The sequence below is a fragment of the Lithobates pipiens genome, unplaced genomic scaffold (assembly GCF_037356315.1).
Source record: "Lithobates pipiens isolate NorthernLeopardFrog02 unplaced genomic scaffold, aLitPip1_a1.2 Scaffold_4, whole genome shotgun sequence".
NCBI classification, from domain to species: Eukaryota; Metazoa; Chordata; class Amphibia; order Anura; family Ranidae; genus Lithobates; species Lithobates pipiens.
In genome coordinates this window covers 20,959-35,586 of record NW_027507852.1, presented here as the reverse complement: position 1 = coordinate 35,586, position 14,628 = coordinate 20,959, and positions in this window count along the sequence as shown.

Genomic DNA, 14,628 nt, shown 5'->3' with positions numbered 1-14,628 from the left:
CACTGAAATTTGCTAAGTCGTAGAATTGTCACTGTTGTCGCTTTCAGTGTCTGATTTCCCCATGAATCACTATCGCTCAATTCTGCAAGTGTTTCTTATTTACTATCGCTGTTTTCTAGTTAGTCAAAAAATGCTTTTGATGCAAAGGGATGCCATGGAGATTCTCAAGTTTCCAGGCAGAAAGAAAGTGCATGCACTGGACAGGCACTGGACAAAGCACCAGAGACAAAAGGGATGTGAAATGATTTGATACAGTTATATAATCTTACAGTACTGTATGTGTTATATTTTTTGCACTTTATGAATTTGCCACCGGGCTCCGCCCCCATGCGTCGCAATGCTCGCAGGGAATGGAGCCCGGCACACAGTACATTTTGCAGAGGACACAGCTCACGGACACAGCGGGGAGAAATCGCAGGATCCTGGGGACCAGGTAAGTAACTTGGCCTGGATCCTGCAATGCAATCCTGAGTGTGGCTCGGGGGTTACTGCTTTTGGTAGTGAAAATTCACCCCGAACCAAACTCGGGAATACCCCTAGGAAGATTAACTTTTCCCATGTGACTAAATTGTTCAGGATCCCCTCATGCTCTATTTATGGGTTTGTAGCCACTGTGTCAGACGAATCCACCCATTTATACCATATTTTTCTAAATTTCTTTTTGCATCCTCTAGCTTCTTTTGTATTTTTGGTCTTCTTCTCCCTGTCAGTACTACTTCTCAAGTCCCAGCCACAGACTAGTTAGTGCTTTTGCCACTGACTGAGGTATCGGACATAGAAGGAGTGTATCTTTCAGTCAGCACTGTCAGTAGGCACTAGCAGGCTTATTGAGAAAGGTAGCAGCACATCAGCACCATGGCCATCCCCAGCCACACACCTAGCCCTGAGCATACCAAAAAGAATGAGATTATATTTTAGTAAATCTGACCCTGCTGATCTAGTAAAGTATAGACATGTGCATTCGTTTTCGTCCGAATGCATTTTCGTCCGAATTTCAGCTATTTTCGTTTTCGTTTTGACAAACGATAATGAAAGCACAAAATCCGAAAAACGAAAGATCCGACATAAATAAATGCTTTATTTTCGTTTTCATTGTTACAACAGTTCGATATAGAATAGGAGATTCGACATGACTCTGACGATAACAATCTGTCTATAGAACCTGTGGTCGAATGTGCTTAACCTTACCTCTATTAGTCCAAGATTATATAGAGAAAATATTCTACAGAGAAAAAAGATTTGACAGAGAGAAAAGATTCTGCAAGTTACTGTCCTAAAAAGTGTTTGGGGACCCGAGTCCTGCCCAAGGGGACATGTATCAATGCAAAAAAAAGTTTTAAAAACGGCCGTTTTTTCGGGAGCAGTGATTTTAATAATGATTAAAGTGAAACAATAAAAGTGTAATATTCCTTTAAATTTCGTAGGGGGGGGGTTGTCTATAGTATGCCTGTGAAGGGGCGCATGTTTCCCGTGCTTAGAATTGTCCCTGCACAAAGTGTCATTTATGCAGGAAAAAAAGTCCTTTAAAATCACTCGCAGCTATAATGAATTGTCGGCTCCCGTAATACAGAGAACACTCATTGAAAGTCATTGATAAAAAAATAAATAAATAAATAAAAAAAAAAGCGTGGGGGTCCCCCAAATTCAATTTCCAGGCCCTTCAGGTCTGGTATGGATATTAAGGGGAACCCTGCCTCAAATTTAAGAAAAAATTTGACGTGGGGTTCCCCCTAAATATCCATAACCAGACCCTTCAGGTCTGGTATGGATATTAAGGGGAACCCCGCATCAAATTTAAAAAAAATTTGACATGGGGTTCCCCCTAAAAATCCATACCAGACCCTTTATCCGAGCACGCAACCTGGCAGGCCGCAGGAAAAGAGGGGGGGACGAGAGAGCGGCCCCCCCTCCCTCCTGAACCGTACCAGGCCACATGCCCTCAACATTGGGAGGATGCTTTGGGGGTCCGTGACCCCTCAAAGCACCTTGTCCCCATGTTGATGAGGACAAGGGCCTCATCCCCACAACCCTGGCCGGTGGTTGTGGAGGTCTGCGGGCGGGGGGCTTATCAGAATCTGGAAGCCCCCTTTAACAAGGGGACCCCCAGATCCCGGCCCCCCCCCTGTTTGAAATGGTAAGGGGGTACAAAAGTACCCCTACCATTTCACAAAGAAAGTGTAAAAAATGGTTAAATAAAACAAACACACTTTTGAAAAATTCCTTTATTAAAAATAAAAAAAAGATTCCAGCGGCGGTAATCCACTCTTGCTATCCAGCGACGGACGGTCAGCTCTCCATCGATGTCTAATGTCATCCAGCGCAGCGCAGCATCCTTCTTCTGTCTCCGTGGAGGAGACACTACAGACATTTCGGCGGCTTGACGTTTCTTATATAGGGTGGGCGGGGCCACCCGTCACCTGACCCCGCCCCCCTCTGACGCAAGGGGAAACCCGGGGCTCCCTGTGACGTAGGGGTGACCCGCACCCCTCTGATGTAACACAGGCAGGTTTCCGTTACATCAGAGGGGGGCGGGGTCACCCATACGTCACGGGGAACCCCGGGTTTCCCCTTGCGTCAGAGGGGGGCGGGGTCAGGTGACGGGTGGCCCCGCCCTCCGTATATAAGAAACGTCAGCGCCGGAATGCCTCCAGTGTCTCCGTGGAGGAGACAGAAGAAGGATGCTGCGCTGCGCTGGATGACATTAGACATCGATGGAGAGCTGACCGTCCGTCGCTGGATAGCAAGAGTGGATTACCGCCGCTGGAATCTTTTTTTATTTTTAATAAAGGAATTTTTAAAAAGTGTGTTTGTTTTATTTAAACATTTTTTACACTTTCTTTGTGAAATGGTAGGGGTACTTTTGTACCCCCTTACCATTTCAAACAGGGGGGGGGCCGGGATCTGGGGGTCCCCTTGTTAAAGGGGGCTTCCAGATTCTGATAAGCCCCCCGCCCGCAGACCTCCACAACCACCGGCCAGGGTTGTGGGGATGAGGCCCTTGTCCTCATCAACATGGGGACAAGGTGCTTTGAGGGGTCACGGACCCCCAAAGCATCCTCCCAATGTTGAGGGCATGTGGCCTGGTACGGTTCAGGAGGGAGGGGGGGCCGCTTTCTCGTCCCCCCCTCTTTTCCTGCGGCCTGCCAGGTTGCGTGCTCGGATAAAGGGTCTGGTATGGATTTTTAGGGGGAACCCCACGTCAATTTTTTTTTTAATTTGACGCGGGGTTCCCCTTAATATCCATACCAGACCTGAAGGGTCTGGTTATGGATATTTAGGGGGAACCCCACGTCAAATTTTTTCTTAAATTTGAGGCAGGGTTCTCCTTAATATCCATACCAGACCTGAAGGGCCTGGTAATTGAATTTGGGGGACCCCCACGCTTTTTTTTTTATTTATTTATTTATTTATTTTTTTATCAATGACTTTCAATGAGTGTTCTCTGTATTACGGGAGCCGACAATTCATTATAGCTGCGAGTGATTTTAAAGGACTTTTTTTCCTGCATAAATGACACTTTGTGCAGGGACAATTCTAAGCACGGGAAACATGCGCCCCTTCACAGGCATACTATAGACAACCCCCCCCTACGAAATTTAAAGGAATATTACACTTTTATTGTTTCACTTTAATCATTATTAAAATCACTGCTCCCGAAAAAACGGCCGTTTTTAAAACTTTTTTTTGCATTGATACATGTCCCCTGGGGCAGGACCCGGGTCCCCAAACACTTTTTAGGACAGTAACTTGCAAATTAGCCTTTAAAATTAGCACTTTAGATTTTGAACGTTGGAGTCCCATAGACTTTAATAGGGTTCTAAAGTATGCTATATAGTTAGCTCCGTCGAATCTTCTTTATACATTCGACAGACACCATAAGCCTTCCAAGACAGATTCGACCGTAATTCATGTGGATTTTCGGACGAATGCAATTTTTGAACGAAAAACGAAATAAATAAAAACGAATTTCGGGAGTAACTAAATAAATTAAGTTTTCAGACGAAAACGAAATTCCGAAACGAAATATTTTACTCTGCACATGTCTAGTAAAGTATGCTGAAACAAGTTTTAGAATGTAAAACACTCATATCCTCCTGGTGATGACATGTTGTATATTCTGATCAATACCTTCACTTAAACATGAGATTAAATATTAGAAGCAAGTAACTATTTTTTTCAAAAAGTTACATTTTTACTAAATGCTCCAGGAGATTAACAGATTTAAGGTAAAATGTTGTGTTCAACACTTGTGGGTGAATGTTTGCTTGATGCCAGTGCAAAATAATTTGCTCTTTAACCACTTGCTTACTGGGCACTTAAACCCCCCTCAGTCCCAGACCAATTTTCAGCTTTCAGCGCTGATGCACTTTGAGTGACAATTACGCGGGCATACAACACTGTACCCAAATTAAATTTTTATCATTTTTTTCCCACAAATAGAGCTTTCTTTTGGTGGTATTTAGTTACAGCTCGGAGTTTTATTTTTTGCTAAACAAACAAAAAAAGATGCAAAAAAAAAAATCATGTTTTAATAGTTTGTTATAAAATTTTGCAAACGGGTCATTTTTCTCCTTCATTGAAGTGCGCTGATTAGGCGGCACTGATAGGCTGCACTGATGGGCACTGATGGGCTGCATTGGTGGGCACTGATGGGCTGCATTGGTGGGCACTGATAGGCTGCACTGGTGGGCACTGATAGGCATAGTTAAGGCGGCACTAATAGGCACAGATAAGGCGGCACCGATGGACACAGATAAGGCGGCACTGATGGGCAAAGATGGGCACAGATAAGATGGCACGGATGGGTGGCACGGATGGGTGGCACGGATGGGTGGCACGGGTGGGCACTGATAGGTACCACTGATAGATGGGACTGATGGGCACTGATAGGTGGCACTGATAGGTGGCTCTGATAGGTGGCACTGCTGGGCACTGATGGGCGGCACTGCTGGGCACTGATGGGCGGCACTGCTGGGCACGGATATGTGGCACTGGGGTGCAGCACCTTTGAGGCAGATTGTGGTCACTGCTGGGTGGCACTGTGGGTGGCACTGCTGGGTGGCACTGTGGGCACTGCTGGGTGGCACTGTGGGCACTGCTGGGTGGCACTATGGGCACTGCTGGGTGGCACTGACGGGGGGCACTTACTTTTAGTAGATGTGGCACTGCAGGGGGCAGGTGGGCACTGGCAGGGGGCAGGTAGGCATTAGCAGGGCTGGCCGTGATCGGGACTGATTGGGTCCATTCTCCTACTGTAGGGGCTCTTTCAGCTTGCCATCTTTGCGCGATCAATCTGCGTGCCTGAAAGAGACATCTTACCACTGCCAACGTGACATATTTCCCTTCTCTCGGCTCTTGCCTATATCCCAATACGCACAAAATCGGGTCCATTCCCATTTCTAACTTAAAGATCCTATTGATACTCGCCGTCACTTCTCTCCAATATCGAAAGAGCTTCGGGCAGCGCCACAGCATGTGTAAGAGATCTCCCTGTCCCCGACATCTAGGACATCTGTCATCTGTTCTCCTACCAATCTGACGTAATCTTTTAGGGGTATAATAAGCCCTGTGCACCAGCATCAATTGTGAGATCTTTTGAGAAGGGGAGAGCGAGGTCACTGGCCCTAATTCCATTATTCTCCTCCACTGCGTATCTAAGATTTCTCCTATATCCTCTTCCCATTTCCTCTTCAAGTTCGGGTAGTCTATTTCATCGTTAGAATTCATACCTAAATGATTGTAAATACCTGAGATGGACCCCTTTACACTATCTGAGGTGAGCAACTTCTGAAGTGGAGGTATTTTATCCCACGTTGGCATATTTCCCCCAAACTGTGCTACTAAAGCATGTCTCATCTGCACGTAGCTAAAAAATGAGTGTTGTGGTATATCATTTGTTAGTATCTTTAAATTTGCTAATACATTTAACAATCCCCTCCCCCCAAGACTAGCAATATATAATACATTTTGCTGTTAATAGGCTAAAGATAGAAGGTTTTTACCTTAATGCATTCTCTGACAAAATAACAAACCCTCCCCCCAGTCCCCCTCTTATACTTATCTGAACCCATTCTTGATCCAGTGCTGTGCCCCAGAGCAGTGGCTCTCTCCTAACTGGTCACAGCATGTGAGGAGAGCATTGGGCAGGAGTGAGCCACACTGCTATTAATAGCTCTCCATGGTGCTGAAAATAATACTGCTGAATTTGAATTCCCACTATACTATGCATGAGAAACTGGATGTTTGTTTGCCAGTTGCTGTATTTGCATGGTATACATTTATCCTACTGTCAATAGGGTGAAAATAACTTTGGAATGCAGGGCAAATCCCACTGAATCCTCCAAGCACAAACTGAACATGCATGGATGTAAAAAAACTGACATCCATCACATTTAATACGGATTCAGCAAAGGATCTGCCTAAGGATCTCCTGAGAATGAGAGTGGACCCCACTCTATGTGAAAGAGCCCTAAAAAGCAGATGAGATGTTTATTTACAATTATACATCACTCGGCATATCCTTTTTGAAGAAATTCTAAAGTGCAGGTAAATCTCTACAATAAGTACAGAAACAACAATAAAAAACTTAACACTCTATACAAAAAAAAAAAAAATGTGGTTGGAGTTCAATATTATGAGTAGAAGGCAAACTAATGTGTCATATATAAGGACAAACAGCCAAGGGGCTTAGGGTATGGTATTGGGCGATATGTTCTTTTCTGTACTTTGAGGGCTCTGAAATCTAACACAGTGAATAGGATCATTGACCACAACCTTACACTAGTCCGTCACAGCTTTTTGTCCTGAAAGAAGCCACAGATGTCTTATGCCTTGTACACGCGGTTTGACATTCCGACCACAAAATCTGTCTGATTTTTTCCGTTCCGTCGGGACTACGTTACGACTAGTAGCCAATAGCTTTGGTCTCATAATTTGATCTGAGCATGCATGGCACTTTGTCCGAACAGAATTCTCTACAAGCGATCGGAAAAAGTCTGATCGGATTTTTTAGTCGGAAAATTTTAGATACTGCTCTCAAATTTTTTCCGTATGAATTTCTGATGGAAAAAGTCCGATAGATCCCACACACGATCGGATTTTCCAACAATATAATCTGATCGGACCTTTTCCGTCGGAATTTCCAACTGTGTGTACAGGGCATTAGTATTAGATGGAAAGAAGATCCAAAGGGATAGTTGTAAAAGCGTGCTCTAATTTGTGAGGTTAACATACTGTGGAGGTTGTGTGTCTGGAGAGGCCGTCTGTGCAATTAATAGAAAAACCCAACAGCTATTGGATGTCTGTGCTATTAGCATGGAGGTGTGTTGGAGAGCACAGCAAATGGGGAAAAAACTTACTATGCTGGCTTAACGTGGTATTAAAAGTGGAATAAATAGTGAGTGGACTACTTTTTTATTGCTCACTGTTTGAGGCTGTTTCTATCATCAGCTAGTCCTCTCAGTTCTTTTACAATCATTAATTTAAGGTTGGAAGGTTTACCCTTTTTATAATAATTGTGTTTTCTCTCTCCATGTTGGAATAATTTTTAATTTTTTTTTGCCCAGACCATTGGTCATGACCCTAACTGGGGTCACAGGGGAAATAGGGTTGGTGGTCTTCCCCGTCACTATATGTTATTATAGCAAAATGCAACAGTGGAAAAGACTACCAAACACCAAAGAGGACTCCCGCTGACCCATCACTTGACTTTCCAGATTTCTGATCAACTGGTTGCTACTATTGGAGAATAAGCAGGTATTCCATTTGGGGTGGAACTGTTACCTAAGGAGGATATCCTGACACCAGCAACATTGGCATTGTGTGTGCATGCAAAGGAAGCCCCCACCCATGTGCTGCAGGTCTCTGCTGGGTCCCAAAGAATTGTATTTGTGTTTTAAACATTTATGTCCCTCCTGAAAATCAAGAAAGGGTGGATTTATTTGTAATGTTACCTATTAAATTGTATTGGTTCAGCACCTCTTCTGGCCAGTGATGCTTTTAACTGCGTAAGAGAAGGGGGGCACTGATGAGTGATGAAGTTGGTGAATCATAGGTTTCTTACCTGCTGAAAAATGTTTTTGGTGATTTTAAATTAAAAGATGGATCTCAGACTACTGTTAATTTTTTGGGGGCAAAAAAGAAACCAATTCGTCTAGTGTAGACAGGGTACTACTTAGCTGCATGGATGGAATTCCCTAACACTCAATAACCTTGGACTACCCAGACAAAGGCACAGCAGGTAACAGAGCTAGGCCGTAGCTGTATCACCATTGTACTGTATAGTCAAAATTTATACCAGAAATAAAGAATAGCATTTGGCAGTCACAAGCACTTTTTAATCCTCAGTTGATGTTCCCATCTTGGCGTGTATCATTGGTGACTCCTTTATCCATTGGGCTTCCCAACATGCATAGGGCAGAAGCTTTGGGTGGAGTCTGGACTTTCACATGTTTAGAATCCCCCCTTACATCAGTTCTCAGAGTGCCCTTTACATCAGAGTTCCCCTTTTGAGTACATCAGAGTCTGTTGAGTTTGCCTTAAGCCGCGTACACACGGGCGGACTGTCTGTCCAACTTAGTCCGCCGAAACACATTTCAGCGGACAGTCCGCTCGTGTGTGGGCTTCAGCGGACTTTTTCAGCGTCCAGTCTGGCGGACTAAGTATTTCGGAATTTCCGTAATATTGTCGGTCCAACTTTGGTTTCAGCGGACAGTCCGCTCATGAGTAGGCTAGTTCGACGGACTAAGTATGGCGCATGCTCAGAAAGGATTTACACGGCGAAAGGTTGCATTGCTGTGTATTGGACGTCCTATTTCTAGTCCCGTCGTACGTGCTGTACACGTCATCGCGCAAGCTTTCGACGGACTGTCTGTTCATCGTGTGTGGTCAAGTCCGTTCATTCGAAAGTAGGACGGACTGTCCGTCGGATTGTCTGACGGACTTAGTTGGCCAGACAGTCCGCCCGTGTGTACGTGGCTTTATAGTGAAAGGGGGAATACAAAAATATAAACAAAGAAAGAATTTCTCCGGCGCTTGTGAAGGCGTTGCTAGTAGAGAGTGGTAGTACTTTCAAAGGGAGGGAATTAAAAGATGATCATGCGCGTCCCACTGCCTAAGCTGACCAGGGGTGGTCCGAAGAGAGCCAGGTGAAGGAAAGAGGTGGAAGGTGCGTGATCTGATGCTTTGATCAATTTGATACAGTTTATTTATATACGGTAACAAATAAATGCATATAAAAAGTAGCTACGTATTCATAAAAACAGGGTTACAAAATATACACATTAGAATTTTAGAAATTGGATATGCCCATGCAAGGGCAAGTGCTCAAGGTGGCAAGTGCAAGGGGGAACTCTGTGGACCCTGATGTAAAGGGGAACTCTGCGGACCCTGATGTAAAGGGGAACTCTGCGGACCCTGATGTAAAGGGGAACTCTGCAGACCCTGATGTAAAGGGAAACTCTGTAGACCCTGACGTAAAGGGGAACTCTGCAGACTCTGATGTAAAGGGGAACTCTGCAGACCCTAATTTAAAGGAAAACTCTGTGGACCATGATGTAAAGAGGAACTCTGCAGACCCTGATGTAAAGGGGAACTCTGAGGACTGTGATGTAAGGAGGAATGTTGCAAACTCTGGTGTGAAAGGGAACACTGGTGTTAGAGGTTCTCTGGTCACCAGAGCCCCTCCTTATCTCACAGTCTACAAAGTTTTCACTTGCACTGTAAGGGTGAACTCTGCTGACTCTGAAGGAAGGCAGAATGCTAAGAACTCTGAGTTCCCCTTTACATCAGGGACTGCAGAGTTCCCCTTTACATCAGAGTGAATACAGTAATGTAAAGGGGTTCACTGATGTAAGAGGGGAGTGAGGGCACTGATATAAGGGGAACCTTTATATCAGTGTCCTTACCTTAGGGTCTCTACTCACCTCTTACATCAGTGACCCCCCATAGAATGACTAACTGACTGCGCCACAGACTATTTGTGGTCTGGAGCTGTCACACACTGACAATTGCTTTCAGGCTTTGGTCCTCTTCTCCCCCGCATCCCCCTCAAGCTGAGCCCTGCCGAGACCAAACATGAGCGGAGCTCAGCCGATTACTAATTGTCTCATTAGTGCCCTTAAGTACCATCTCATCTTTGCCCATCAGTCCTGCCTCATCAGCGCCCATCAGTGAAAGGGAAAAATTAATTATTTACAAAATTTACTGACAGAAACTAAGAAAAACTTTTTAGGAAAAAATAAAAAACCCAGGAGTGATTAATTACCACCAAAAGAAAGTTATATTTGTGTGAACAAAAAAAATTGTCATTCAAAGTTTGACAGCGTTTAAAGCTGAAAAATGGCTTGGGCAGGAAGGGGGTGTAAGTGCCCGGTATTGAGGTGGTTAAAGTACTCACCAATACAAATTACAGATACCTATCGCCTAGGTATAATAGGTAGAGGGGTGGTTTGATAGGTGGGGGCTGTTAGGGACTTGGGTGAGGCTGGGGTGAGGGCAGGGTGGGAGGGGAGGAGTAGAGGGGTAAGTGAGAGCAGGGTACTTGAGTGTGGGGTGGAATAAGGATTGTGGGGTGGGAGAGTTGGAATGGAAAAGGCTATGATTGCTGGGAGGGAAGAGGATGGGGATGAGAGGGTCATTGCAAGACAAGGGGGCAGAGGTGACAGCTGATGGAGGGAAGGAGGAGACAACAGGCAGAAGTAACAGTTGGCTGAAGGGAAAGATCAATACACACAGTCCTGGCAGTTTATGGAGGAGTCCTCCTCTATATATATATATATATATATATATATATATATATATATATATATATACAGACACAAGGAGCTCCATGGAGGAGAAGAGAGCAGAGGACCCCCATACTGGCAATGAATGGGGCTCACATACACACAGAACCTGTCGGGCTCTAGCCGAGCCTCACACGTACATACACGGAAGGTCTTAGTGTGCTCATCCACTGATAGCGGCATACAGGTTCGGTATTCCTTCACCAGGGCCGGGCTCCACTCTGCACTCCACAAAACTTTCTGGATCTTCCCTTGGTGTGTCCATGCCTTGGAGTGAGCGGAGGTCCTCATAGCAGCATACACCCCCCCTTAACCCCTTCACCCCCTCCTCACACGGGCCCCAGGGAATCTCCTCCATTTATAACACATGCTAGAGGGGAGGAGGAAGCGGGGATAGCACCTGCCAGAGAAGACAGCCGGTCGGAGGGGCGAAGGAGGCGTTCCACTCCCAGGCTGATGTCTCTTCCGGTATATGTTGCCAGGAGTACCAATGCTTGGGCAAATGCTTAGTATTGGCACTGATACCAATATCAGTATCAGTGCAACCTTAGGATAAACACAGCTTGCATGCATTCAGGGATCAATGCCCATGCACTTGTTTATGGTGTATACCTTCATATGGCCAATCATCACTAGGGCAGCTGTAGGCTGTGCCTCTCAGACACAGAAATACACGCTCAGTTTATGTTGTTCCCACGTGCATGAGGCCTAAGTGCTCCTATTCTCCGAAGCATGTTAGTGCATACAGAGTATCTTGCGTTGCATTGATGTACGTATTTACAACTTATGCCTGTTACTGAATTGTTATTTCATATGCAATCATTTTAAACTCCATCTTTTGTGAATGTGCTAATTATACTACTATACAATCTTGCTAATTTATTGAGTACCTTCAACAGACATGTTACAAAATAATTATTTAGTTATACAAAATTCTTATAGTAAAACTGCTTAAAGCAGAGTTCCAGTAATCTGTTTATTAAAAGTTTTAATAAACAGCCACTCACCTGTCCCGCGGTCCAACAGTGTACTCACGGCAGCCGCGTTCTCCCCATGCGCTCCCTCGGCTATGCCGGCATCTCTACTACGGGCACCCAGCTGTGAAGCTGCAAACGTTCACAGCTGGGTGCCCGTAGTAGAGATGCCGGCATAGCCGAGGGAGCGCATGGGGAGAATGCGGCTGCCGTGAGTACACTGCTGGACTTGCCCCAAAGTCTTCTAGGACCTGTCATATCTTCCAGAAGACTTCGGGAGGGAGAGCTTCTGCTTCCGGTTGCCTAGGCGACTGAAACAGAAGTGGGAACAGGTACCTGTCAAATTCGGGTATGTCCCCCCTCCCCCTCCTCCCCAAAAGCTCAGTTTCACAGACAAAAGTCAGGGAGGAGGCATTAAAGTAGAAATTCCACTTTTTGGTGGAACTCCAATTTAATAATTAAATATAGCCATTGCAAGCATACCCCACTTTTAAGTACACAATGGGGTTTATTTACTAAAGCTGGAAAGTGCAAAATCAGGCTCACTTCTGCATAAAAACCAATGAGCTTCTAACCCCAGCTTGTTCAATTAAGCTTTGCTAATAAAACCTGGAAGCTCGTTGGTTTCTATATATAAGTGAGCTTGATTTTGCACTTTCCAGCTTTAGTAAATAAACCCCATTGTGTACTTAAAAGTGGGGTATGCCTGTACTTTTTTTTAGTTTTTTTAAAGATGATAGAGTAAAGGTATTACCATGTTATCTTTATTAAATAATTATGATTTTTCAAGTACTTGGTTTGTTTGATTAACCCCCCTGACGGTCTTCACGAGTCTGGCTCGGGGTGGAATTTTTATACCAAAAGCGGTAACCCGAGCCAGACTAGGGACTGCATCGCTGGATCCAGGAGGAGGTTTACTTACCTTCTCCCTCAGATCCATAGTTGTCTCCCCGCTGTACAAGCGAGCCGTGTCTCGCTCGATCTATCACATCGCCGATCACCGTTCCCTGCGAGCGTTGCGACGCACGGGGACGGAGATCGGCGCCAAATTCAAAAAGTGAAACACACAGTATACATACAGTATAATGTAATCTTACAGATTACATTGCTCTATGTAATAATTTCACATCCCCTTTGTCCCTAGTGGTCTGTCCAGTGTCCTGCATGCAGTTTTATATTATAAAAACTGTTCTTTATGCCTGGAAACTGGATTGTCCATAGCAACCAAAACTGTCCCTTTACATCAAAAATGATTTCAGACCAGCTAGAAAACAGCGATGATAAATTGGAATCACTCACAGAATTGAGCGATAGCGATTTGTAGGTAGATCATCAAATACTGAAAAATAATGACAGTGACAATTCTGCAACTGAGCAAATTTCAATGTTTTTGATTTGATTACATTATTGAATAATTTTTTTTATTCTTATATTATTATTTGGTACAATTATTTATAATTATTTATTATATTATAATTTATGATTTCATTTTTCAAACTTTATTATACCCGGGATGTCTGCTAGACTCTGGTTTGGACAGATTTAAGAGAGTTATTTCTAAGAATTACAGGACTACAATATAAAACGTCAAATTTTCATGCAAAATAATGGTACCGCTTTTAGCACCTAAAATCCGAAATAATCGTACCGCCAGGGAGGTTAATTGTAGTAGATACAATTATTTATGCATGAGTTACATTTTGAACGATCATTATCCTATTTTTAGGAAGCATTAGTTCCCTTTGGACCACTGGTAAAATAATTTCTATCTACAATATAGCATACACAAACTTAACCACTTCAGCCCCGGCAGACTTTACCCCCTTCCTGACCAGAGCACTTTTTGCAACATGGCACTGCGTTGCTTTAACTGCCAATTGCGCGGTCATGCAGCATTGTACCCAAACAATATTGATGTCCTTTTTTTCCCACAAATAGAGCTTTCGTTTGGTGGTATTTTATCACCTCTGCGGTTTTTATTTTTTGCGCTATAAACAAAAAAAATGACAATTTTGAAAAAAAAACATATTTTTTACTTTTTGCTATAATAAATATCCCCAAAAACTATATTAAAAAAATGTCTTTCTCAGTTCAGGCTGATATGTATTCTTCTACATATTTATGGGAAATAAATCACAATAAGGGTATATTGATTAGTTTGCGCAAAAGTTATAGCATCTACAAAAGAGGGGATAGATTTATGGCATTTTTATTATTATTATTTATTTATTAGTAATGGAGGTGATCTGCGATTTTTATTGTGACTGCGACATTGTGGCAGACACATTGGACACTTTTGATACTATTTTGGGACCATTGTCATTTATACAGTGATCAGTGCTATAAAAATGCACTGATTACTGTGTAAATTACACTGGCAGGGAAGGGGTTAAACACTAGGGGGCAATCAAGGGGTTAAGTGTGTCCTACGGAGTAATTCTAACTGTGGGGGGGTGGGCTCACTACAACATGACAGAGATCGCTTCTCCCGATGACAGGGAGCAGTAGATCCCTGTCATGTTGTGAGGCAGAACAGGGAAATGCCTTGTTCTCCCCGTTCCATCGCTCTGTGTCACGGTCACGGGCCCCGGTGGACATCGAAGTCCACGGCACCCGCGAGCATGCTCACGAAGTTTGCGGGGGAGCGTGCGCGCCCACTAAGCCACGTCTTAAAGGGGACATACAGGTACGCCCATTTGCGCAACTGTGCCATTGTGCCAACGTACATCGTCGGGCACTGGTCGGCAAGTGGTTAATTTACAAAATTAAACAGTTGTATTGTAACTGGGACAAAATTAGATGACAGCTACATAAAATGGTGTATACATGTATTTTACAAGACAGGTGTTCAATTCTAAACAATATACACT